Below are 25,690 nucleotides of genomic sequence, written 5' to 3' on the forward strand. Positions count from 1 at the left end.
GATATAGGCAGATGGTCATAAAGTGCTGGATGTCCCATCCGTGTTTAAACGATCTGACATATACCAAGCAACTGCTGGATTTTCTTGTTTCACTAAAATCAAAAATTTCGAATGCATTTGTTTGTTTTAACGCAAGTCGTTCCCCACTGGCGGCTCTTCCATCATGTTCATTTCATGTTCTCAATCCTATAAATTTAATCAATATTGGTCGACCTTCAATGGTTTATTGCACAGCAATGATTATAATGATCATAGCACGTGAGTGTCACAATATGACAACGAGAAGTCCTCTGAAGTAAACGCTACAGAATCCTCCTCGACGTCCTGTGCAGCGGAGCTACAGTTGCTTGTTTCGATGCCAGCAGCGCGGCGGGTGCGTCTAAATACCACGGCGGCCAGCTGTGCGGTACTCACGCGCTCTTCTGCATCTGCAGAGACCAGAGCTGCGTCCTCGCCGTCGCCGCACCTGGAACACAGGAGGCGTGTGACAGGCAGGAAAGCAAGGCGACCACTGCGGGCTGCTTACAGCCGCTCGCTCAGAAAATCCTTTAATCTTATCACGGGGGCTGTCAGCCGGAGGAAAATTGCTCATCATGGTTAGCGGCTCTGCATGCGCTGTTGGATGATCACTGTACTGTGGCGACAACGTTACCACGGAAACTATAAAAGTGAAACTGGCACAAAGTGCGTACCAAGGAGAAGATCTGAAGGTAGCGCGCTACGTTCTTGATATCCAGTCAACACCAGGAAGCTACTTAAAGTAGCACCTGCTTCACTACAAAACTGTGTAAAACGAAGCACGCGGGAAGGTGTTAGTTGAAATGCTCTTAGCTACCAGAAGGGCAGTCTGACGAGCCTCGAACACATACGGTGGAAAACTTCTACGGGGTGTCAGCTGCCATAAGTGTAGATGCATCTACTGAAGTCATGACAGCAGATATTGACGGAGTTCAGAAAAGCACTGCTGAAGGCTATCACAGCCCACAGGAAAGTATAGCAGAGATGTTCGGAGAACTTAAATGGTATTTTGTCAAAAACTGACATACTGAGCCCGTGGCTGAGTACAAAATATAGGTTGACTCTTACACAGAAGATTGCAGCAACCAGCTACTTTTTATAATAATATTTGTTTACTCAGGCAACGGCCTTGCCGCAGAGGATACACCGGTTCCCGTGAGATCACCGAAGTTAAGCGCTGTCGGGCGTGGTCGGCACTTGGATGGGTGACCATCCAGGCCGCCATGCACTGTTGCCATTTTTCGGAGTGCACTCAGCCTCGTGAAGCCAACTGAGGAGCTGCTAGACCGAATAGTAGCGGCTTCGGTCAAGAATACCATCATAAGATCTTGAGAGCGGTGTGCTGACCCTACGCCCCTCCTATCCGCATCCTCCTATGAAGGTGACACTGCGGTCGGATGGTCCCGGTAGGCCACTCGTGGCCTGACGGCGGAGTGCTATTTGTTTACTTAAACAGCTCCATTACATGTTTCGAACCCATAGATTCATCTTCAGACGGCAAGTTCACGTTTTACATTACATTTCATGTTTTGTTTCCCCACCTGTCGAAACTTCCTTGGAGTGGTGATGCCCTACAACCAAAACAAGATGTGAGACAACATCTTTTTAATTGTAATTGTGCCTCACGACGATTTTAAGTGATGTGAACAAATTATTATTATTAAATGGAAGATGTTTCGGTTACCTACAGCGAAGAATCTGCGCTATTACGTTCCAGTGCAGATTGCTTATCATCTTGCAACGTCGAAAATTGTATAATGCACTTATATATATGCAAATAATTTAACGCACCGCCTGCCGGAGTGGCCGTGCGGTTCTAGGCGCTACAGTCTGGAACCGAGCGACCGCTACGGGCCTCGGGCATGGATGTGTGTGATGTCCTTAGGTTAGTTAGGTTTAATTAGTTCTAAGTTCTAGCCATTTGAACCATTTTGTAACGCACCACTCACGCACTTAGAAGTTTCACCACACGGAGGTATGCATACAACGATGGCGACATTACAACCATAACAATGTAAAGGCGTTCACTCTCAGAGATATTTCATTATGTACATGTATATGACAGTAGATACAAATTGCTAATGCTACTTTACTTACTATTTATATTTAAAAAGAACTCATTAAAATTAAATTAACAAATAAAACAGTCAGTTATAAAGTGTTACTGCAGTGATATTACGTAAATATTATGGTATGCATCGGAACAAAAGTAAATGAAATGAAATGGCTCTAAGCACTATGGGTGTCTTGGCAATGTCTTCAGTTTTGTCCAACTATACAGAACTTCAGGATTTATTCCTAAATGTTTCAAGAAATGACAATTCAGACACTGGGGCCAAGGCAAACGGCTTTTTGATTAATATGCAGACATATGATTCTTTTTTCATGTTATCACTTTTGGTACAACTGTTTGGTCACATTGATACCGTAAACATAGCACTACAGAGGAAATCCCTATACTTAGAGGAGGCCAATAAAATGATTTCCACTCCTGTAACTTCTATTAAATTTATGAGAAACAGTTTTGAATCATTCTCGGGTGAAGTAACTTCAAAATGTCAAGATATGGATGTTGATTCCCCAAAATTACACCGTAGAAGAAAAGTCCCTAAGAAATACTATGACTCCATTAATTCATCTGTAGAAACATTCACTGAAGTATGTGATAAATATAGAAGATTGTATTATGAAACAATGGATACATCCATTAGCTTCTTGAAATCACGGTTCAAAACTCAATCATTAATGTTGGTAAATCAAATTGAACAATTTCTTCTTGGTGATAAAAAACATTCATTCCATATTTCTACGAATCAGATTTAGACAAAGAATTCTTGCTTCTTCACCGAAGCATTTTCCATGAGACTATCCAAAGTAGTGATTCTGCGAATATTAGTTCGTTGGATGACATAGTTGTTATTGATGTTGCGGTCTTCAGTCCTGAGACTGGTTTGATGCAGCTCCCCATGCTACTCTACCCTGTGCAAGCTTCTTCATCTCCCAGTACCTACATCCTTCTGAATCTGCTTAGTGTATTCATCTCTTGGTCTCCCTCTACGATTTTTACCCTTCACGCTGCCCTCCAATACCAAATTGGTGATCCCTGGATGCCTCAGAACATGTCCTACCAACCGATCCCTTCTTCTGGTCAAGTTGTGCCACAAACTTCTCTTCTCCCCAATCCTATTCAATACTTCCTCATTAGTTATGTGATCTACCCATCTAATCTTCAGCATTCTTCTGTAGCACCACATTTCGAAAGCTTCTATTCTCTTCTTGTCCGAACTATTTATCGTCCATGTTTCACTTCCATACATGGCTACAGTCCATACAAATACTTTCAGAAATGACTTCCTGACACTTAAATCTATACTCGATGTTAAAAATTTCTCTTCTTCAGAAACGCTTTCCTTGCCATTGCCAGTCTACGTTTTATATCCTCTCTACTTCGACCATCATCAGTTATTTTGCTCCCCAAATTGCAAAACTACTTTACTACTTTAAGTGTCTCATTTCCCTCAGCATCACCCGACTTAATTCGACTACATTCCATTATCCTCGTTTTGCTTTTGTTGATGTTCATCTTATATCCTCCTTTCAAGACACTGTCCATTCCATTCAACTGCTCTTCCAAGTCCTTTGCTGTCTCTGACAGAAATACAATGTAATCGTCGAACCTCAAAGTTTTTATTTCTTCTCCGTGGGTTTTAATACCTACTCCGAATTTTTCTTTTGTTTCCTATACTGCTTGCTCAATATACAGATTGAATAACATCGGGGAGAGGCTACAACCCTGTCTTACCTCCTTCCCGACCACTGCTTCCCTTTCATGTCGCTCGACTCTTATAACTGCCATCTGGTTTCTGTACAAATTGTAAATAGCCTTTCGATCCCCTGCCACCTTTAGAATTTGAAAGAGAGTATTCCAGTCAACATTGTCAAAAGCTTTCTCTAAGTCTACAAATGCTAGAAACGTAAGTTTGCCTTCCCTTGATCTTTCTTCTAAGATAAGTCGTAGGGTCAGTATTGCCTCACGTGTTCCAGTGTTTCTACGGAATCCAAACTGATCTCCCACGAGGTCGGCTTCTACGAGTTTTTCCATTCGTCTGTAAAGAATTCGTGTTAGTATTTTGCAGCTGTGGCTTATTAAACTGATTGTTCGGTAATTTTCACATCTGTTAACACCTGCTTTCTTTGGGATTGGAATTATTATATTCTTCTTGAAGTCTGAGGGTATTTCGCATGTTTCAAACATCTTGCTCACCAGATGGTAGAGTTTTGTCAGGACTGGCTCTCCCAAGGCCGTCAGTACTTCCAATGGAATGTTGTCTACTCCGGGGGCCTTGTTTCGACTCAGGTCTTTCAGTGTTCTGTCAAACTCTTCACGCAATATCATATCTCCCATTTCATCTTCATCTACATCCTCTTCCATTCCCATAATATTGTCCTCAAGTGCATCGCCCTTGTATAGACCCTCAATATACTCCTTCCACGTTTCTGCTTTCCCTTCTTTGCTTAGAACTGGGTTTCCATCAGAGCTCTTGATATTCATACAAGTGGTTCTCTTATCTCCAAAGGTCTCTTTAATTTTCCTGTAGGCAGTATCTATCTTACCCCTAGTGAGATAAGCCTCTACATCCTTACATTTGTCATCTAGCCATCCCTGCTTATCCATTTTGCACTTCCTGTCGATCTCATTTTTGAGACGTTTGTATTTCTTTTTGCCTGCTTCATTTACTGCATTTTTATACCTAAAATAGGGAAACCACCTGTTTGACCTACTGCCTGAACTAGTGAAATTCGTACGTGTAGTGCTGACTATTCCGGTAACGTCCTGCACTGCTGAGCGATCGTTTTCTTGTCTGCGTGGGGTGAAAACGTATCTTCGTTCTATAATGAGGCAGGATCGTCAACATGCCATCGTCCTCCTCAACGCCCAAAGAGATGAATCGATGAAACTCGACCTTGATGCCATATGTGACGAGTTCATATGCAGGAACGATCTGAGGAGTAGTACATTTGCCATCAAAAATTATGGTATGTTTCTTCAAGTTTATTTATGTATTTGTTTTGTACCACTACTGAACTATACTCCGACTGAAATGACATTGTGATTGACGTTTCAGCGAGTCGAGGGGTAGGGGCTAGTCGCCAGCTAATCGTAGTTTGCATGATTTTCAGCTGTTTGCATTCTTCATTATCCTCACAATCTTTTTTGTTTCTTGCAAGTTGTTATGCTGTGAAGGGAATTTCCCAAGAATATGACGTCATAACTCAAAAGGGAAAGTATGTGCGCATAATACACCTCTCTCCTTCAGAACTTGTGTTGTTCCATATAATTCTCATTGCATAGGTCATTTTAGATAGCTTAGAATTTAAAAATGTGATGTGGGAATTCCATTTCAGATTGTCTTGTAAGTAAACAAAGCAGTTTTGTTTCAGTGACACTTAATTTTTTGGTTTTCCAAAGAAATATTTGGTTTTAACGGATTTTTAATTTTGCTGCGTGTGGAATTGTATAGTGGCGGTTTTTAAATTTTTTTTTTTACTTTTTTTAGGGTCGTAGCTTATTCCTCACAAACCACTCTGAAATCTTTTCATTTGTGACTTCAGCAGAGAGCCTAAGAGCCTATCTATTTCCACCTTTAATCAATACACTGTTGTCATCTGCAAATAGGACTGGTCTGGAGTGTCGAACATGTAGATGGAAACGCAAAGTTATCTGTCAAATGTAGCACCTAATAAAATGATTCTTGCCCTCCCAAAAATATTTTCAAGTAGGCGCCTCTGCACGCAAGTCACCCAGTGTGGTGTCACCTGAACTAAAACTTGCAACTCGACGGGAGAACCTCCCGGGATGGGGCCTCCCGGCCAACAATGCCGCACGCTTTCATTTTTACAGCACAACTCGTTTGGATAGCACTGCGTACTACAGCGCCGCTCCCGAGACGGAGAGATGCGCCAGCCCCGGATGGAATACACTCGACAGGTAAACGACGTGTGTCGGCGTGCCGGCCAGCCTGGACGTGGTTTTCGAACCATTTTCCACACCCCACTAGGTGAAAACTGCGCCGATATCCAAGTCCCATCAAGAAGAAGATGCTTCCATAGAACAACATTTTAAAAGCTTTCATTTCTTCTTGTCTGAGTTGCTTATCGTCCACGATTCATTTAAGTACAAGGCTGCACTCCAGACACACACCTTGAGAAAAAACTTCCTGACAGTTAAATTTATATTAGATTTAACAACTTCTCATTTTCAGAAATGCTTGCCTTGCTATTGGCAGTCTTCATTTTGTAGCCTCTTTACTTTCACCATCATCAGTTATTTTCCTGTCCACATACTTTTGGCGTATAAATTCCTAATTTTTATTCCCTCAGTATCGCTCGATTTAATTCGACTTATTCCATTACCCTTGCTTTAGTTTTATCGCCGTTTATCTTATAACCTTCTTTCAGGATAGTGTCCATTCCATTCAATTGCTTTCGTATGTCGTTTTCCGTCTCTGACAGAATTACGGTGTCATCCTCCGACTACGATTCCCTTTCCAAATTTTTCCTCGGTTCCCTTCACTGCTTGCCCCGTTTACCGATTATATAGTATTGGGGATAGGCTACAACCTCGTCTCACTCACTTCTTATCTACGGCTTTCGTTTCATGTGCTTCGACTCTCAAAACGGTGGTCTTATGTCTTTAGAAGTCGCAAATAGCATTTCCCTCCCTGTATTTTACCCCTTCTACCTTCAAAACTAAAAAAAGAAGAAAACACATAAAAAACTTTGAAACAATGTAGCCATCTTTAAACTATAGTCAAACTCGTTTTGTTTCTTCTGCCTCTCTTAATTTCATTAAATCCTTTATTTGTATGGCCTTGTTGTCCGTTGTTGCTTTACAATTCATGAGGATGTTTTTGTTCCGTAGTTGCAACGACAGAACAAAAACAACCTCCAGAACTGTTAATCTCAGTTTATTCCCCGAGGGTAATTACTCCAAGGTTGGAAACCAATGACGTAAAATGTTATACTGATGATTAATTAATCAATATTATGCGATTTACCTGAGGTATATACATATACGAGAGAGTTCAATAGCGGAGGTAGTTTAAAAAATGTGTGGTATACGTAAACACAACACTGTGTTTGGAAGATCACTTCTAATGGATACTAGTCCACGTTCCATCCCTGAGGTGTTCAGTAGAAGCCTAACTGCCGCCGGAGCCGCTTGCTCAGAAAATCCTTTAACAGCATCACGTGGGCTGCATCAGCAAAACATGGCTATCATCACTGCAAGCAACTCCAGACGGGATGGGCGAGCCGGCTTCTGTCAGCACTGGTTCACTGAGGTGAAAGTAGCCTGCGAAACGCAAGATCACCTCGGCTACCTGAAGAGAATGATTGTCTGAGATACCGGTTTATGAAAGCTTGGTAAATTACTCGTTTGGGGGCTGGCTTACACTTTCATAATGAAGGGAAGATGCCACAATGGTATTGAAAGTTCTGCATTTATCCGTTATTTGGAAGAATGTTTTATTTCTGTACTGGTCTTCAGTGTACATGCGCACTATGCAGCCTGTACATTCTACAACTTTGTCTACACCCATACTTCGCAAAACCACTGTAAAGTGCATGGCAGGGGGTGCGACCCAGTACACAATTAGTGTGGCTTTTTCCCCTTCCAGTCAGGTACGGAGAGAGGGAGGAATTACTGTTTGAATGCCTTTGTGCGTATTTAATCTAACTTCTTCGTCATTCTACCTATGGGAGTGATTTGTGGGGTTGGGGTGGGGGTTTGTAGTATATTCCTAGAGTCGTCTTTTAAAGTCAGTTCTTGAAACTTGGCGACAAGAGTTTCTCAGAGCAGGTTACGCCAATCTTCAAGACTCTATCAGTTCAGTTGCTTCAACATCTTTGTGACGTTCTCCCGCGGATCAGACAGACCTGTGACTATTCGCCATGCCCGCCTCTGTGCATGTTCGATATACATTATTAGTCATCCTTCGGACGGGTCCCACGCACTTGAGCAATATTCTACGATGGATTTTCTGAAGTGCAAAACTTTACATTTCCAAGTATTTAAAGCAAGTTGCCAATCTGTGCACCACTTTGAAATCTTAAGATCTATTTATGCTCTTTCTTTCAGACTGTACTTCATTATGGATAACTGCATCGTCAGCGAAAAGTGTGAGGTTACTAATGATATTGTCCGCAAGGTCATTAATATACATCATGAACAGCAAATCGCCCAACACCCTCCCCTGAGGAACACCGAAGTCTCTTGTACATCTGACGACACTCTGCATTCAACATAATATTCTGCGTCCCCCATACCAAGAAATCCTCAGTCCAGTCACAATTTTCGTTTGATATCCCACACATTCGTACTTTGGATAATAAGCATAGGTGTGGCACTGAGTCAAATGCTTTTTGGAAATCAGGAAACACTGTATCTGCTTGACTGCCTTGATCCAAAGCTTTCAGAACGTCGTTTGATAAAAATGCAAGCTGTGTTTCATATGATCTATATTTTAGAAATCCTTGCTGGTTGGCATAGAGGAGGTCATTCTGTTCAAAGTAGCTCACTACATTTAAACTTAGTATGTCTTCTATGATTCTACAACAAAAGGATGACAAGGATACTGGGCGGTAGTTTTGTGGATCGCTTATGCTACCCTTCTTGTAGGTGTGAGATGCGATTTCTTCCAACTACTGGATAAGCATGTTTGTTCGAGGGATCTACTACTGACTGTAGGGCGGCTAACTAATTACGAAGGGAGCGTAAGACCTGATAAGGATTCTATTGGGCTCTGGCGCTTTGTTCAGTTTTAACGATTCCAGTTGTTTTTCAACACCTCTGATACCATTACCTTTTGGAAATTTGTAGTAAGTTCATTAGGGGTCCAAAGTGCTGAGGTCATCAGTCCCTAGGCTAACACACTAGCTAATCTAACTTAAACTAACTTACGATAAGAACGACACACATACCCATGTCCGAGGGAGGACTCGAACCTCCGAGGGGCGAGGGGGGGGGGGGGGGGGGGGAGCGGGACGAACCGTAACAAGGCGCCCTAGTCCGTACCGTAACAAGGCGCCCTAGTCCGTGTGGCTACCCGGCGCGGCCTACCATTACCTATCTCACTCATCTCCTCAGTGGTATGAACATTAAATTGAGAAATTACTGGGTATTTCTTTGTAAAGGAACCTTTGGAAACAGAGTTAAGAATATCTGCTTTTTCTCTCCTAACCTTCGGAAACAGAGTTAAGCATATCTGCTTCTTCTATCCTACTAAGAATATCTGCTTCTTCTATCCTACTCTCGGGGGACAAGAAAGGAGCCTCCACGAAGAGTATGTGAATGCAATACACATACTCGGGCGTCCCATGGGCGGTTGTATACCGGCGGATCCTTTCACTCCAGAAGCAACATGACAATCCTACAGAAAAGGACCTTATCAGGCCCAGCACTGACGATTATCTCTGTAAATATTGAAGGCCTGCCTGCATGCAAAGAACGTCTACTACAAGACCTTGTAAGTAGGCTGTTTAGGTTTTTTTATTGGTAACGCCACATAGCGCTCTGTATGAAAGGTTTTTTTATTGGTAACGCCACATAGCGCTCTGTACGAAAAATCACTGGCTGTGCTGTGTGCAGTCTGTGGCTGGTTGGCATTGTTGTAATACTCGCCATTATAGTGTTGGGCAGCTGGATGTTAACAGCGCGTAGCGTTGCGCAGTTGGAGGTGAGCCGCCAGCAGTGGTGGACGTGGGAAGAGAGATGGCGGAGTTTTGAAATTTGTAAGAATGGATGTCATGAACAGTATATATATATATATATATATATATATATATATATATATATATATATATATATATATATATATTGACTATTAAGGTAAATACATTGTTTGTTCTGTATTAAAATCTTTCATTCGCTAACTATGCCTATCCGTAGTTAGTGCCTTCCGTAGTTTGAATCTTTTATTTAGCTGGCAGTAGTGGCGCTCGCTGTATTGCAGTAGTTCGAGTAACGAAGATTTTTGTGAGGTAAGTGATTTGTGAAAGGTATAGGTTAATGTTAGTCAGGGCCATTCTTTTGTAGGGATTTTTGAAATTCAGATTGCGTTGCGCTAAAAATATTGTGTGTCAGTTTAAGCACAGTCTTGTACAATTTTTCTAAGGGGACGTTTCAACCTCTGTCAGAAAGAGAAATGTGACGTCCTGTGTCTACAAGAAACTCACAGAGATAGCACACTCAAAAGACCCAAGATAAACGGCATGCGACTAGTAGCTGAAAGGCCACACCGACAGTATGGCAGCGCAATCTTTACCAGGCCAAACATACAGATCCTTTCAAGCAGTATAAACGACATCAATGATACTGAAGTGCTAACCATTGAACTTAGTAACTGCACTGTTACATCAGTGTACAAACCACCAACTGTGGATTTTTCCAGCTCCAACGTAAACAATTTTAACAAAGACAGAATTAATTTTGTAATCGGTGATTTCAACAGCCACAGCACGCAGTGGGGCTACCAAGAAGACGACGACAATGGCACGGCTGTGATCTGCTGAGCCGAGCTAAACAACCTAAAACTGATACATGACAATAAACTGCCTGCTTCCTACAACAGTGGCAGATGGGGGAGAGGTTATAACCCGGACCTCATCTTCGTTAGCCATCAAGTAACGCCCCAATGCTCAAAATGAGTTTGCTCACCAATACCAAACACCCAGCACCGTCCAATAATGTGCCAGATCACATCTGTTGTTAAACCCCATAGCGTACCTTTTCGCCGTAGGTACAATTTTAAGAAAGCAGGATGGTCAAACCTTTCAAAACCTCATGGAAGATTCTGTAAACAACCTACCACCTGAACCAAGATTCTATGACAATTTCGTGAAGGCTGTGCAGTGGTGTTCCAGGCAATCGATCCCTAGAGGATGCAGAAGCAATTATGTTGAAGGCCTTACGCCAGAATTAGAGGACCAGATGCAGCAATACCTGACACTGTTTGACGCAAACCCTCTATCCGCAGAAACTATCACTGCGGGCGAGCAGCTAACCGAGATACTAGCTAAAACCAGGAGAGAGAAATGGCTGAGGACAATAGAGGTATTGGCCATGAAAAGGAGCAGTCAGAAAGCCTGGACACTCCTTAAACGTCTCAACAATGACCCGACTTTCTCTCCAGGACATGCTCCCGTCACAGTCGACCAAATAGCCCACCAGCTTCTCAAGAATGGGAAACCCGACACCAAAATCAGGAAGTCGGAGACCAAAACAGACAGGATTGAACACCAAGAAAATTCAACTCTGACCACCCCTCTCACAATGGCAGATTTGGACAAAGCCATAGCGAAATGCAAGCTAAGGAAGGCCCCAGGCCTGGTCGGGATTTTTGTTGAACAGATTAAACACTTTGATCCCAACGTTAAACAATGGCTACTGAAACTGTTTAACAATTGCATGGAAACATGTCAGATTCCCACAATCTGGAGGAAGGCTGAAGTTATTGCCATTTTAAAACCAGGCAAAAATGCTGATGACCCCAGAAACTTTCGACCCTTATCACTTCTCTGCCATATCTTTAAAATCTTTGAAAGAATACTCCAGGATCGCCTCTCCAGTGCCATAGAACCGTACCTAATCCCCCAACAAGCAGGTTTCCGCCCAGGGAAAGGCACTACATCTCAGGTAATTAACCTCACGCAGCTGATTGAAAGCGACTATGAGAACCGGAAAATAACCGGTGTCGCCTTTATAGACTTGACAGCCGCATATGACACCGTCAACTTAGGTCTGCTAATGAAGAAGCTGTATGCCATTACCAGGGACTTTAAATTCACATCCACAGTTAGAAGTCTGTTAGAGAACCGTAGGTTCTCTGTGGAATTCCAAGGGATGCATAGCCGGTGGCGGGCCCAGAAAAATGGTCTCCCTCAGGGCACCGTACTGGCACCCTTACTTTTTAACATATACACTAATGATCAACCACTGCCAGCTGGTACGGAAAACTATATCTACGCCGATGACCGTGCTATGGCCGTACAGGGTGACTCCTTTGAGGATGTTGAGACAAAGCTCATGGATGCGCTAGATATGCTCTGTCAGTACTACGCCGACAACCAACTCAAGCCGAACCCTAGCAAAACACAAGTTTGCGCCTTCCATCTCCGTAACAAGCAGGCATCCCGTAAGCTCCGTGTCTTCTGGAAGGACACACTCCTCGAACACTGCGTTAACCCCAGATACCTAGGAGTAACCCTAGACAGGGCTCTGACGTATAAACAGCACTGTATAACACCAAAATGAAGGTGAGCTGCAGAAATAATATTCTTCGGAAAATAACGAACTCCTCCTGGGGCGCAAAGCCAGAGGTAGTGAGGACCACAGCACTAGCAGTTTGCTTCCCAGCAGGCGAATATGCAAGCAGTGTCTGGTACAACTCTACCCACGCTAAATATGTCGACATTGCTCTGAACGAGACCTGCAGGCTCGTCACTGGATGTCTGAAACCGACGCCAACAGACAAGCTCTACCATCTTGCCGGGATTGCACCTCCTGCAGTGTGAAGAGAAGCGGCAGCCTATAGTGAAAGAGCGAGGGCTGAGATGGCAGAGAGCCACCTCCTCCACGAAACTCAGCTTGCCACCAAACGCTTGAAATCTAGAAGCAGTTTTCTCAGAGCAACCGAAGATTTTAGCGACCAACCTGGATCTATGGTGGAGAGATGGAAGCGGTCGGGAGAAGGGCACTGGATGGACCAAAGGAAGAATTGGCACCAGGTTTCGATGAGGATTGGGTGGTCTGTAGATCACTAAACAGGCTACGCACCAACACTGCACGGTCAAGAGTTAACCTTCTGAAGTGGGGATATTCTACTACATCTAATCTCTGCGACTGGGGAGAGGTGCAGACGACCCAGCACATGTATAACTGCCCTGAATGTCCTTCACACTGCACTTTAGAGGATCTGATGTTGGCAACCCCAAATGCTGTCGACGTAGCCCGCTTATGGGCCAAATGCCTATAATATTTTGTTTCTGTGCACACATATTTGTATATATATTTATATCTATTTTCATATGCCTGTAATTAATTTTTTTCTGTGTGCTATTCATTTTTTTTATATTCCTGTATCCATGGTGCTTCTGACACGAAAAAAAATCCTACTCTCAACTTTATGTCTTGTCTCGTTAGTGAGTGACTGGAAACGAACTTTGGTGCCACTAAAAGGCTTTACATATGACAAGAATGTCTTTGGGTTGTTTGACTTATCTTTCGACAATATTCTGCTAAGCCAGACACGGAAGTCTTCATACACTGCTCTCTTGACAGCCAAACGTGTTTCATTCAGCATCTCTATCCATAGCTCTATGCTTTGTTTTATATCTGTTATGCTGTAGTATTTGTTTCTTTACTATGATTTTATAGAATGGAGGGTCCCTCCCGTCACGAACTGTTCCACTGGGTGCACATCTATCCAGCGCATGGTCAATTATTCTTTTAAGCTTGAACAATAGCTCCTCCACATGCTCCTGTCCTGCTAAGAGTTTCAAGTTCCTCATTGAGATTTGATACTACCGCTTCTTTGTCTGGTTTGCTGAACGTATAAATCTTTCTACTTGTTTTAGCTGTATCGTTGCTATAACTGCCTCATGGTCAGTGACACCAATTTTAATGTCGACATCCTCAAAGACGTCAGACCCACCTGTTGCCATAAGATCTAATTTATTTCCATCATGGGTGGTGTTCCATACTGTTAGCTTGGGGTCTTTCAGCTGTCTGTACCTAATATTGTGTGAGCTTCACTGCGTTTTAGGAGCGCTTCAAACTCTGGTACTTTGTTGCGAATGCTTCGGCAGTTAATCACTAGGATTTTAATACTCTCACCCGAGGGGCGCGTTTCTTTGGATCTTCTGCTGTTACTTCTGGGTTTTCTACACCTATCGTTATCTGGATTAGATGGAGAATCGCTTAATCACATAGAGTCAGGTACCTGCGGTAGCCTCTTACGTGTATTGCACATCTGATTAATTTAAGAGGATCCTACAACCCTATGGCGCAAGTCCAGGAAGTCGCAGTCTAGCACGGCACAGAGCCTGCGCAGTCTCTGGTTGAAGCCTTTCACTCGACTCAGGATCAGGGGTCTACGATCAATCCTGGAGAGAATGCCACAGACAGCGAACTTCGTTGAAAAACCTTCTCTGCCAGCCGCTGGAATGGTCCAAGTACGACCTTGGAGCCCTGAAGACAGGCATAATTGATCCAAAGTGTGCGATAATCTACAGTTGGTTGCACACTGTTCCCTCAACAATAGCCGGAAGAGACTTTTCAAGGTGCTGAGTGAGGCCCCCAGGGATACACACTGAGTGCACCTGGTACTGCTTCCCATACCTTGCAGTCATGTCTCTAAAGTGTTCCAGTATTCGCTGTACGTTTGAACTGCCGACGATTAACTGATCGTTACCCATTTGTGTTTGCCTTCCTTTGGCGTAGGACACTACAGGTTTCCCAATAGTCGAAGTGATTCTCACTGACCCAGTTTTGGTTTCAGTGGAAGACAGAACCTTACCACATAACTCAAACATCTGATGATTGAAATGATTTTTTTAAATTCATCCAGGATATAAATTAGTTGTTAACAGACCACAACATATCATGATATAAGGCAACAAATACAAATCTGTGATTCTTCAATTTCTCCAGGCGTATTTCATGACAAAATAAATCTCGGGTGAACAGCCTGGTGTGAGTGTACAAAGGACACAATATTTCGGCAGTCGACCTTGTTGCAACCATCAAGTGTGTTGATGTACTGCCAAGGGACGGTAGACGTCAGGTATATATCAGATTCCCCCTCCCCCTCCCTCGGGCGCTACCTCCACCGTCCGCGCCGCGGGCGCTCTCCCGGCCGTCCGCGCCGGGGTTCGACGCCCGGCTTGTGACCCCGCCTCTGGGTGCTTCCGGAGATGATAGTATCTGCTCTGACTGCGGGTGGTCACCACCTCAGCGGGTCCGGTGAACTTCGTGGCCGCATATAGACCACCAGGACGGCTGCTACAACCGCGAGACTTACCACTCACTGTTGTCGATGCCTGACAACTTGTTCATCGGCGGTGACTTCAACGCCAAACACCCGGAATGGAACTCCCAGGTGACGACCACCAGCGAGAGGAGGCTACTGCGAGCAGCCCAACAACATGACGCGATAGTGGTGGGGTCCTTTGACCCCACACATTATCCCAAACGCGGCCGCGCCGACGTCTGGACGTCGATATCATCAAGGGTGCCGCACACGACACCATCGCGACCACACGCGTGGCGTTATCGTCCGATCACCTTCCTGTGATCTTTGATCTCGCCACTGACGGAGTCGCACCACCGGAGGGCCGCAAGCAGTACCGCAACATCAACTGGGACCACCTAGAAGAGACAGTCGCCGCTAGAGGACGAGGGCGCCGATGCGCCCTTGCCGCATCCACGCGTCTGACGCACGAAGCAGCAGCAGCCACGCCGCGTGAACTAAGACGTCCACGGGAACACTCGAAGCAGCTCCCGCCAGACATCCTCCAGGCCATCCGGGAGGAGAACCGTCTGTTCCGAGAGTGGCAGGTTACGCGACAGCCGGCAACGAAGGCCACCATCAACCGCATGCGTCGTGAAATTAAGTACGCGATTTCAAACCACCGCAACCGCGACTGGGCTGGAAGAATTGCCACTCTCAGGACAGAGGACGGATGCGACCAAAAGCTTCCTGCAACAACGCCAGCGAGTACCGCCGCTCCAGGTCGGAGAGGACGTCGTCTCAGAGCCCTAAGCCAAAGCCGGCGCGTTAGCCGACGCATTCGCCGCCAGTTTCACGCCGGTGGAGGACACCGTGGACGAGGAATACATCCATTTGGTAGAACAGCGCTTCCCTGAGTACCTGGCACACAGAGACGTGGACGAAGTCATCGCGGAAGCGACGGAGGACGAGGTCGCGCAACAGCTCGCTCGCCTGCAGACAAGGATGGCAGGAGGGTGCGACAACATCAGCAGCGAGTTGCTGAAGGTGCTGCCGCCGAGCGCCGTGCGGCAACTTACGAAGATCTTCACTTCGTGCTCGGGACTTGCAGCTTCCCATCTGCGTGGAAACATGCGGAAGTTGTAGCGGTCCCCAAGGCCGGAAAAGACCTGCGGCTGCCGCAAAACCACAGTCCCATCAGCCTGTTGCCCGCAGTTTCGAAGGTCTTCGAGAGGCTGTATGTCAGGAGGCTGTGGCGACACGTAGGGAGGGGCTTCAGGAGGGGCCACTGCACGCAGCAGCAACTAATTCGACTGGTAGAGCAGGCGATGGGGGCGCTGGAACGTCGCGAGTATCTTGGGGCGGTAGTCCTGGACCTTCCCAGAGCCTTCGACAGCGAGTGGCACGACGGCCTTGTGTATAAACTACTTACTCAAGGCCTACCGGTGTCGCTGCTCAAATCCTACCTGATTGGGCGCACCTTCCATGTGCGCGCCGACGACGCGACGTCGGCAGCACGCCCCATATCAGCTGAAGTACCGAAAGGGTACGTCATCGGCCCCTTGCTCTATTGCCTATACACCTCCGACGTCCCGAGGAGGCACGGCGTGCACGTTGCGCTCTACGCGAACGATACGGCCCTCTACGGCAGAAGCATCAACGCCAGGCTGATGCGTCACCGCCTGCAATCGGCTTACGACGTCCTCGGAGCTTGGGCCACCAAATGGCGGCTCAAGTTTAACGCAGCCAAAAGTCAGGCGGTGATCTTCACCAGAAAGAAGATTCCTGCCGATCTCCAGCCACTCAGCATCACGGGAGGCCCCATCCCGTGGTCGAACACCGGACGCTACCTAGGCGTCACTCTGGACCGGCGCCTGACGTGGAAGACACACACCAGGGAAGTAAGGGGTAAAGCGCTTGGCAGATTGCGCTTGTTGTACCCCTTACTCAACCCAGGCCAGTGTTAGACTACGCTGCTGTGGTGTGGGGCAACGCTGCCGACTCGTCCATCATCGCCAGGCTGCAGACCGTCCAGAACAAGGCGCTTAGGTTAGCGCTTCACCTAACACGAGACTTCAGCACCGGAGAACTCCACAGAGTAGCGGGAGTCCCACTGCTCAAGCACCGATTCCGGCAGGCGGCGCATCGTTTTTACGCAGCCGCCCGGACGTCAGAGAACGAGCTTATTCGCAACTTGGGCAACCAAGTGCACTGGCGCCCGACCTCAAGGTGGCCAGACCTGTTGGTGGAGTGAAGGCACGCCGCAACACGAGCCAGATGCAGTAAAAAAAAGAAGAAACGCAACTGTGAGGAAGATTCCGAAGAGAGGACTACTACAAACGCACCCAGGCAGAAGTAGGAAAGGCGTGATCCGCTCACCCTACAACACACCGGAGTACGAAGCTCCGTGCATGTGCGTAGCGTAGCGCGTCTGGCTGTTCTCTTGTAGGTCCGCGCCCAAGGAGGTTTGCCGGCGGCGTTTCTGAAGTTCCTCCCCCGGCCCACGAATTCAGTACATTCTGGGATATCTGGGATATTTCTATCTTGTCCTTAATCCGGGTAATGGCTGGTTCCCAAGCTTGGTTAAGGAAATAGCCGCTGTCACGATTTAGTTCAGGTTTTCTCACTCTGATCTCTATAGCTTCTTTGATACTAACCTTTTCTTTTACTCCTTCCCCTGAACCGCATTCCAGTCCCCCATGACTATGAGATTGTATTAACCTGTCAATATCCTAATGTACTTTCTCTATCTCATCTTCAGTTTGCGACGTGGACTTGTATACCTGAAATATCGTTGTCCCTATTGGTTTCCTGACGATTCTGATGAGGACAACCGTATCACTGAACTGCTCACAGTAACACACTCTCTGCCTTACGTTCCTATTCATAACGAATATTACTTTTGTTATACTATTTTCTGTTGCTGTTGATATTACCTTATACTCTTCTGACCAGAAATCCCTGTCTTGTTTCCATTTCCCTTCATTTACCCCCCACTGCATCTAGATTGAGTCTCTGTATTTCCTTTTTCAGGTTATATAGTTTCTCTGTCACGTTCAAACTTCTGACATTCCACATCCTGTCTCGTAGAACGTTATCCTTTGGTCACCCCCCCCCCCCCCCCCCCCGTCTTCCCTGGCGGTCTCCTTCCGGAGATCAGAATAGGGGACTATCCCGGGATATTGTGCCCATGGAGAGATCATCATGACACTTTTTCAATTACAGGCCACATGCCTTGCGGATACACATTATGTGTCTTTCATGCAGTGTTTTCCATCGCTTTCTACATCCTCATGCCATTGATCATTGCTGATTCTTACGCCTTTAGGGGCATTTCCGCACCCGAAGGGCAAAAGAGTGACCTGAACCTCCGTTGTCTTTGACAAGGCCGTTGGCAGAATGAGTGTGACTTCTTATACCGAAAGTCTTCGGGCGTCAGTGCTGATGATATTTATTCAAATTTTAAGCGGTGGCAAGGTCAGAACGCGGGACCGATGACGTTTTGATTACTGATCAAAGACTCTACCCCTACACCACGAGTGAGCAATAATAGAGGGTGTTTCCACCTATTGCCCTTATGACAGTTTGAACTCTGCTGGAGACACGTTTAGTGCGATATCTAAATGTTCGTGGAGGAACAGCGAGCCATTCTTCCTCAAGAGCCGAAAGCAAAGAAGGTTGTGATGTTGGACGCTGGGTTCTGGAGCGAAACAGGCGTTATGACGCATCCCAAAAGTGTTCCATTAGGCTCAGGTCACGTCTCTGAGCATTCCAGTCCATTAGAGGAATGTGTTCAGTAAAGAAGGTAAAGCAGAAAGGTAGGGGTATAGAGAGGGACTATACAAGGGCGACGTATTTGAGGGTAATATCATAGGAAATGGAAGAGGACATAGATGAAGATGAGATGGAAGATACGACACTGCGTGAAGAATTTGACAGAGCACTGAAAGATCTAAATCGAAACAAGGCTCTGGAGTAGACAACATTCCATTATAACTACTGATAGCCTTGGGTGAGCCAGACATGACAAACCTCTTCCATTTGGTGAGCAACGTATATGAGACAGGTGAAATACCTTCAGACTTCAAGAAGGATATAATAATTCCAGTCCCAAAGAAAGCAGGTGCTGACAGGTGTGAAAATTGGCGAACAACGTATATGAGACAGGTGAAATACCTTCAGACTTCAAGAAGGATATAATAAGTCCAGTCCCAAAAAAAGCAGGTGTTGACAGGTGTGAAAATTGGCCAACTATCAGTTTAATAAGTCACGATGTTAAAATTCTAACATGAATTCTTTAGAGACGAATGGAAAAACTGATAGAAGCCGACCTCGGGGAAGATCAGTTTGGATTCCGTAGAAATGTTGGAACACGTGAAGCAATACTGACTCTATGACTTATCTTAGAACAAAGATTAAGGTAAGGCAAATCTACGTTTTTAGCATTTGTAAACTTAGAGAAAGCTTTTGACAATGTTGACTGGAATATTCTCTTTCAAATTCTGAAGGGGCAGGAGTAAAATACAAAGAGCGAAAAGCTACTTACAATTTGTACAGAAACCAAGTGCAGTTATAGGAGTCGAGGGCACGAAAGGGAAGTGGAGGTTGACAAGGGATTGAGATAGGGTTGTAGCGTATCCCCGATGGTATTCAATCTGTACACTGAACAAGCAGTAAAGGAAACCGAAGAAAAATTTGGAGTAGGAATTAAAATATATGGAGAAGAAAAAAACTTTGGGGTTTGCCGACGACATAGAAATTCTGTCAGAGACAGCAAAGGACCTGGAAGAGCAGCTGAGTAGAATGGGCAGTCTCTTGAGAGGAGGATATAAAATGAACATTAACAAAAGCGAAACGAGGATAATGGAATATAGTCGAATTAAATCAGGTGATGCTAAGGAAATCTGATTAGGAAATAGGACACTTCAATTAGTAGATGTTTTGCAATGTGGGATGTAGAGAGGTTATAAAATGTAGACTCGCTATGGAAAGGAAAGCGTTTCTGAAGAAGAGAAAATTATTAACATACAATATAGAATTAAGTGTCAGGAAGTCCTTTCTGACAGTATGTGTATGGCGTGTAGCTACGTATGGAAGTGAAACATGGACGATAAATAGTTTAGACAAGAACAGAATAGAGGCTTTCGTAACGTGGTGCTACAGAAGAACGCTGAAGATCACGTAACTAATGAGGTGGTACTAACTAAAGTTAGGGTGAAGAGGAATTTGTGGCACAACTTGAGTAGAAGAAGGAATCGGTTGGAAGGCATGAAGGGGTCGCCAATTTAGTATTGAGGGAAACGTGAAGGGTAAAAATCGTAGAGGGGGACCAATAGATAAATACACTAAGCAGATTCAGAAGGATGTAGGCTGCAGCAGTTATTCGCAGATGAAGAGGCTCGCACAGGATAGAGTAGCATGGAGAACTGCAACAAACCAGTCTCTGCATTGAAAACAACAACAACAACAACAACAACAACAACAACTGTCTTCAGACCATTGGCTCACTGACGGTGCTTTGTGATAGGGTGCACTCTCATGCTGATACAATCTGTCGTCATTTCCGAAGTGTTCCTCTCGTGTATGCAGGACACAGTGCTGTAAATGGTGTTCATATCCATCCGCATTTGGCGCTTGCTTAGGCGCAATAAAGGAACCATTCTCTACCCCAAGAAACACCAACATAGCTTAAACCACCTCCTCCATACTACCTTGTTGGCGCTACATGTAATGGCAGGTAACATCCTCCAGGCATATTCCAAACTATAGCGTGGATCGTCACTGTAAATCGCTCATTTCCACTCATCCATTGTCCAGTGGCGTAGCTTAGCAGTGGCTACAGAAAAATGTGGCTTATCAGAAACTGCTCGTTCATTTTACCCCATTCTTTTTACCTCACTATGCACAGTCATCGAGCTAGCTGGACTGTCTCGTAGCTCTCACAAGTGATTCGTTCCACTGATTTCATCTGATTTTTTGCAATGCTCGACAATCCCTGTCTGCCTGCTCTTGTTTCCACTTCACAATCACATCACTAACATGGGAAGGCAGGGAATGGAATGCATCCAGCAAATAACTGAGGACGTAGAATGCCAATGCTACTCTGAAATGAAGCGCTTGGTGGTTGGTTGCGTCGAATCAGTGAGGAGACTGATGATTGGGAAAAAAAGAGAGCGGTACCCAGTTTAAAAAAAATAATATTTAGGGGTTTATACATCAACCGAAGTTTACGGTACCATATAGAATTTCAGAAATTTGCGATTCCACCTTTTCACTGCAACGTGTGTTGTAATTTCCGATGTAAAGTACGAGATTCACGATCTTTACATAATCACGCTACACCCTAACATATTTATAAAATTATATTCCTTTCCAAATTATGTGAACGTAATACAGTACGAAAAGTGATCATCCTATATATCTCACATTACAAAAATATATGGTGAAAATGATTTTATGTCTATGAGAGACGTAATTTGTTTACATTTTTGTAATATCGCTTATAACTAATACCACGTGTACTAGATAATTTTCCAAACTTAATTTACATTATACCCAATGAAATTTTATTGCTCACCAAATTAAAAACAATTTCTTATATTATAAGAGCTAGGCGCAAATAAACCTTGCGACGTGCATATCTTGAAACTGTACATTCTGTTATCCGATGTATTTCAAATATCTTTTATTACCAATTGTATTCTCATATTTTTGTAACCATAAAAATATTTGTATTTTTAGTTGGATGAGTATTCCTTGCTAAGCAGAAGGTTATTGTATCTTCAGTTTGAAGAAATAACTTCTAGAAAACAATGCTTTGTTGCATAGAACAGAAGGCGCGTCAGATCAAGTCATTCTGGGACCAAGCAGTATGTGATTCGTTATCTGTCTCCATAAGAACTTGTGCTGCGCATATCGTCTGCCTTTTCTCCAAAGAAGTGCTGCGCAAAAAACTCTTGTGTCTAAAAATATGTAGGGAGTGCTTTACTTTTGTCACCAGGCAAAACGTGAAATAAAAAGAGAAGAAATTGTGTGAAATAGTGTTTCCACTGAAGAATTAAAATTCTGGAACCTGATCATCTAGTAAAACGACGAGCACTATATTTTCAAACAACGAAAGATGAGCACATATTTTATGTCTATAACATCAGCTAAATTCAGTGTTCTTTAACGTAGTGCATTAGCATACTGAGGAGCTAAAAGGGCACATAATTTCGATAAAAACTGCAAGAACTTATTTTTATATAAAATAGGAATTTGAAATAGAATGACTCATCTGGGACACTATATCTCGGATGGTCCCTTTTACACAGCACAGACATTTTGACCTCGACGTGTCTTTTTGTTCACTAACGAATTCTATGAACACACTGACGGTGTTCCCTTGGATAGCCTTTGCCACGCTTGGTGGCCAAATTTTTTATGAAGGACTTCGAGGAGAAGGTGATCCCAAAGTGAAGACAAGTTAAAATAATTTTTAAATCATCTGAATTCCATCCACAGACAAATTCAGTTTACGACGGAAATCGAAATAGATGGACGCCTTCCATTTTTTTATGTTTTGGTATGACGTAAAGATGATGGCATTTTGGGACATGCAGTATATCGAAAACCGATCCATACGGATTTATTTTTACGTGCAAATAGCTGCCACCATCCTTCGCAGACGATGAGTGTACTCAGAACTCTGGTACACAAAGCACGCGTCATTGCTGACGAGAGCAGTCTGGAGGATGAGGTTCTACACTTGAGAAGTGGTTTTGAACCCACATGGTACTCTCCACAGCAAATACGTAAAGTACTACAAATAAAACCAGGAGTGGGTATAAGGAGTGCAGAAGAAGACACAGAATGTTTTAAATCCTTGGCTTTTCTGCCATACGTCCGAAGCCTATCGTCAAAAATAGGACGGATCCTCAGTAAATACACAGTGAAAGTGATTTTTCGCCCTCCACCAAAGACAGCAGCACTCCTGGGTTCCGTTAAAGATGATTTAGTGCTTCGGAAACTGTGGTTTACAAGATCCCTTGCGAGTGTGGCCGTTCACACATCGGATAGAGGACACACACAGTCCATGAAAAATGGACAGTGCACCGCAGGTACACCCGGCTCTTAGAACCTCAGGAATCTGAGGTGGTAGAGAACCGTATTTACACTGGGCCCTTATGGTGTACGACAACGTTTAAATTTTAGCCTCAACTTCATCTTTCTGGGACTCAATAGCGACAGAAGCAATTGAAATTCGGTTGGCGACGAATTTAATTAATAAAGATAGGTGCTTCAGCTTGTACAAATAATGGCATCAGCACTTACTGTAATAAATTCACAAAGACGTCGTGACGGTGCAGCTCGTAGTGATACATCGATATCACCGTGTTGATTGACAGCGCAGCCACAGATCTAATTCCATGCATATGTCATACCTCTTTGCCACCGATCAACGTATCTGGGGCCTTGTGTATCTGTGGCCAAATGGGCAATGGTGCGGTCCACAGGTTTAAAAGGACGGAGCTAGCGCTGGATCGTGAGTCACCTCGGCTCACTCTGAAGTTTGCTGGACGCTATACAGTCGAAATATTAGAAGAAAAGGTGGAATTTATGCGGCTGCACACCAGAAATTTTATGGAACAGCACTACCTAATCTATATCAAATATTCTGTAGGGACATGGCCAATTAAATATATGAGTACGCCGTACGAGTATTGTAAAAATTAAACATTTGCAGAAGAGATGTTTCAGTACCGTATATCGTATACAACATTTGGATTTGGACTATTTTCGGAGGCAAGATTTTACGATATTCTGCGGAGTCTCACCGAATGAGTGCCCAACGAGTGTGAACCAGCCCGCAAGCGTATGTGATGAAGCTGTCTGGTATTTCAAAGTGCAGAGCTTTTCAGTAGATACAGAGACTGTACAGTGTGGTGTCCAGCTGATGTATCGAGGAAGACTGTGGTGAGGAAGCTGCGCTGGACGGACGAGCCCTAGATGTCGACTGCTAGAACCGACTGCGGTCCTTTGGCGCAGAGACGAGTGGAGGGTCTGAATCAGAGGTTCAGGCGGTTCTGTGACCGTGTAGGCTGCAGATTCCTTGACTTACGCCATCGGGTGGTGGGTTTCCGGGTTCGGCTTAATAGGTCAGGAGTCCACGTCACACAGGAAACGGCTACACGGGTAGCGGGGGCTATGTGGAAGGGACTGGGCAGTTGTTTAGATTTCAGGGTCTCAGGAAACCAAAGAATGGACGCCCGTCTAAAAGGAGTCAGGTAAAAAACAGTAAGGAAGTTGTAGAAACGATTGGTGTTGTAGTTCAAAATTGTCGTAGCTGTGTTGAGAAAGAACCATAGCACCAAGCCATAATAGAAAGCACTAAAGCTCAAATAGTTATAGGTACAGAAAGCTGGCTAAAGCCGGAAATAAGCTCATCCGACATTTTTTTAACGACCTAACAGTGTTAAGAAAGGATAGATTAAATACAGTTGGTGGTGGAGTGTTTATTGCTATCAGAAGTAGTTTACCTAGTGAAAATGAAGTAGATAGTTTCTGCGAAATAGTATTGGTAGAGGTTATATATGACAATCGCAATGAACTATTAACTGGGTCGTTTTACTGACCCTCCAACTCAGAATATATAGTTGCTGAACAGCTCAAAGAAAATTTGAGTATCATTTCAAATAGGTACCCCACACATACAATTACAGTCGGTGGTGGCCTCAATCTACCCTCGATATGCTGGAAAAATTATACGTTTAATGTCGGCCGCAGGCATAAAACGTACTAAATTGTACTGAATACTTTCTCAGAAAATTATTTTGATCAGTTAGTTCATGAGTTCACTCGAAGCGTAAATAGTTACGAATGCATACTTGACCCTTAGCAACAAATAATCCTGGACAAATAGGGAGTATTGAGACCAATACAGGGATTAGCAACCACTAGGCAGTTGCTGCTAGGCTGAATACCGTAACACCCGCAACCATCATAAAGAACTACATTTAATTAAAGAAGCTGATAAAAATGCCCTTAACGCCTTTTTAAGAGACAGTCTGCACTTCCGATCTGATCATGTAAGCGTAGAAGAGCTGTGGAATGATTTCAGATAGTACAGACGGCAATTGAGAGATATATACCACACAAATTAATAAGTGATGGTACTGATCCCCCATGATACACAAAACGGGTCAAATCGCTATTGCAGAAGCAACGAAAAACGCATGCTAAATTTAAAAGAACGCAAAATCCCCAACATTGGCAAAGGTTTTGCAGAAGTTCGAAAGATAGCCCGTACTTCAACGTGAGATGCTTTTAATAATGTCCACAACGAAACTCTGTCTCGGAATCTGGCAGAAACCCCAAAGAGATTCTGGTCCCACATAAAGCACACCAGTGGCTCGACGCAATCAATACCTTTCATGCGCGATAGCAACGTGAAGTCACTGATGGCAGTGCCACTAGAACAGAGTTATTAAACACAGTTTTCCCAAACTCCTTCACCAAAGAAGACGTAGTAAATATTCCTGAATTAAAATCAAGAACAACTGCCAAGATGAGAAACTTAGAAGTAGATTTCCTCGGTGTTGGAAAGCAGCTTAAATCACTCAATAAAGGCAAGGCCTCCGGTCCAGATTGTATACCAATCAGGTTCCTTTCAGAGTATGCTGACA

The 25,690-nt window shown here is 44.4% G+C and overlaps 1 long non-coding RNA gene and 1 pseudogene across 1 annotated transcript in view; one reads left to right on the forward strand and one right to left on the reverse strand.

Annotated features, from left to right (window-relative positions):
* Positions 1–416: 416 nt before the first annotated feature.
* LOC126354747 (uncharacterized) overlaps positions 417–25,690 on the reverse strand; it is a 298,459-nt gene continuing 273,185 nt past the window's right edge. Inside the window, exon 4 of the long non-coding RNA XR_007565379.1 lies at positions 417–466. This is a non-coding gene — a long non-coding RNA (uncharacterized LOC126354747). The remainder of the gene's footprint in view (positions 467–25,690) is intronic.
* LOC126356737 (5S ribosomal RNA) lies at positions 1,138–1,255 on the forward strand (annotated as a pseudogene).

This window comes from Schistocerca gregaria, chromosome 3 (genome assembly GCF_023897955.1).
Source record: "Schistocerca gregaria isolate iqSchGreg1 chromosome 3, iqSchGreg1.2, whole genome shotgun sequence".
Taxonomy (NCBI): Eukaryota; Metazoa; Arthropoda; class Insecta; order Orthoptera; family Acrididae; genus Schistocerca; species Schistocerca gregaria.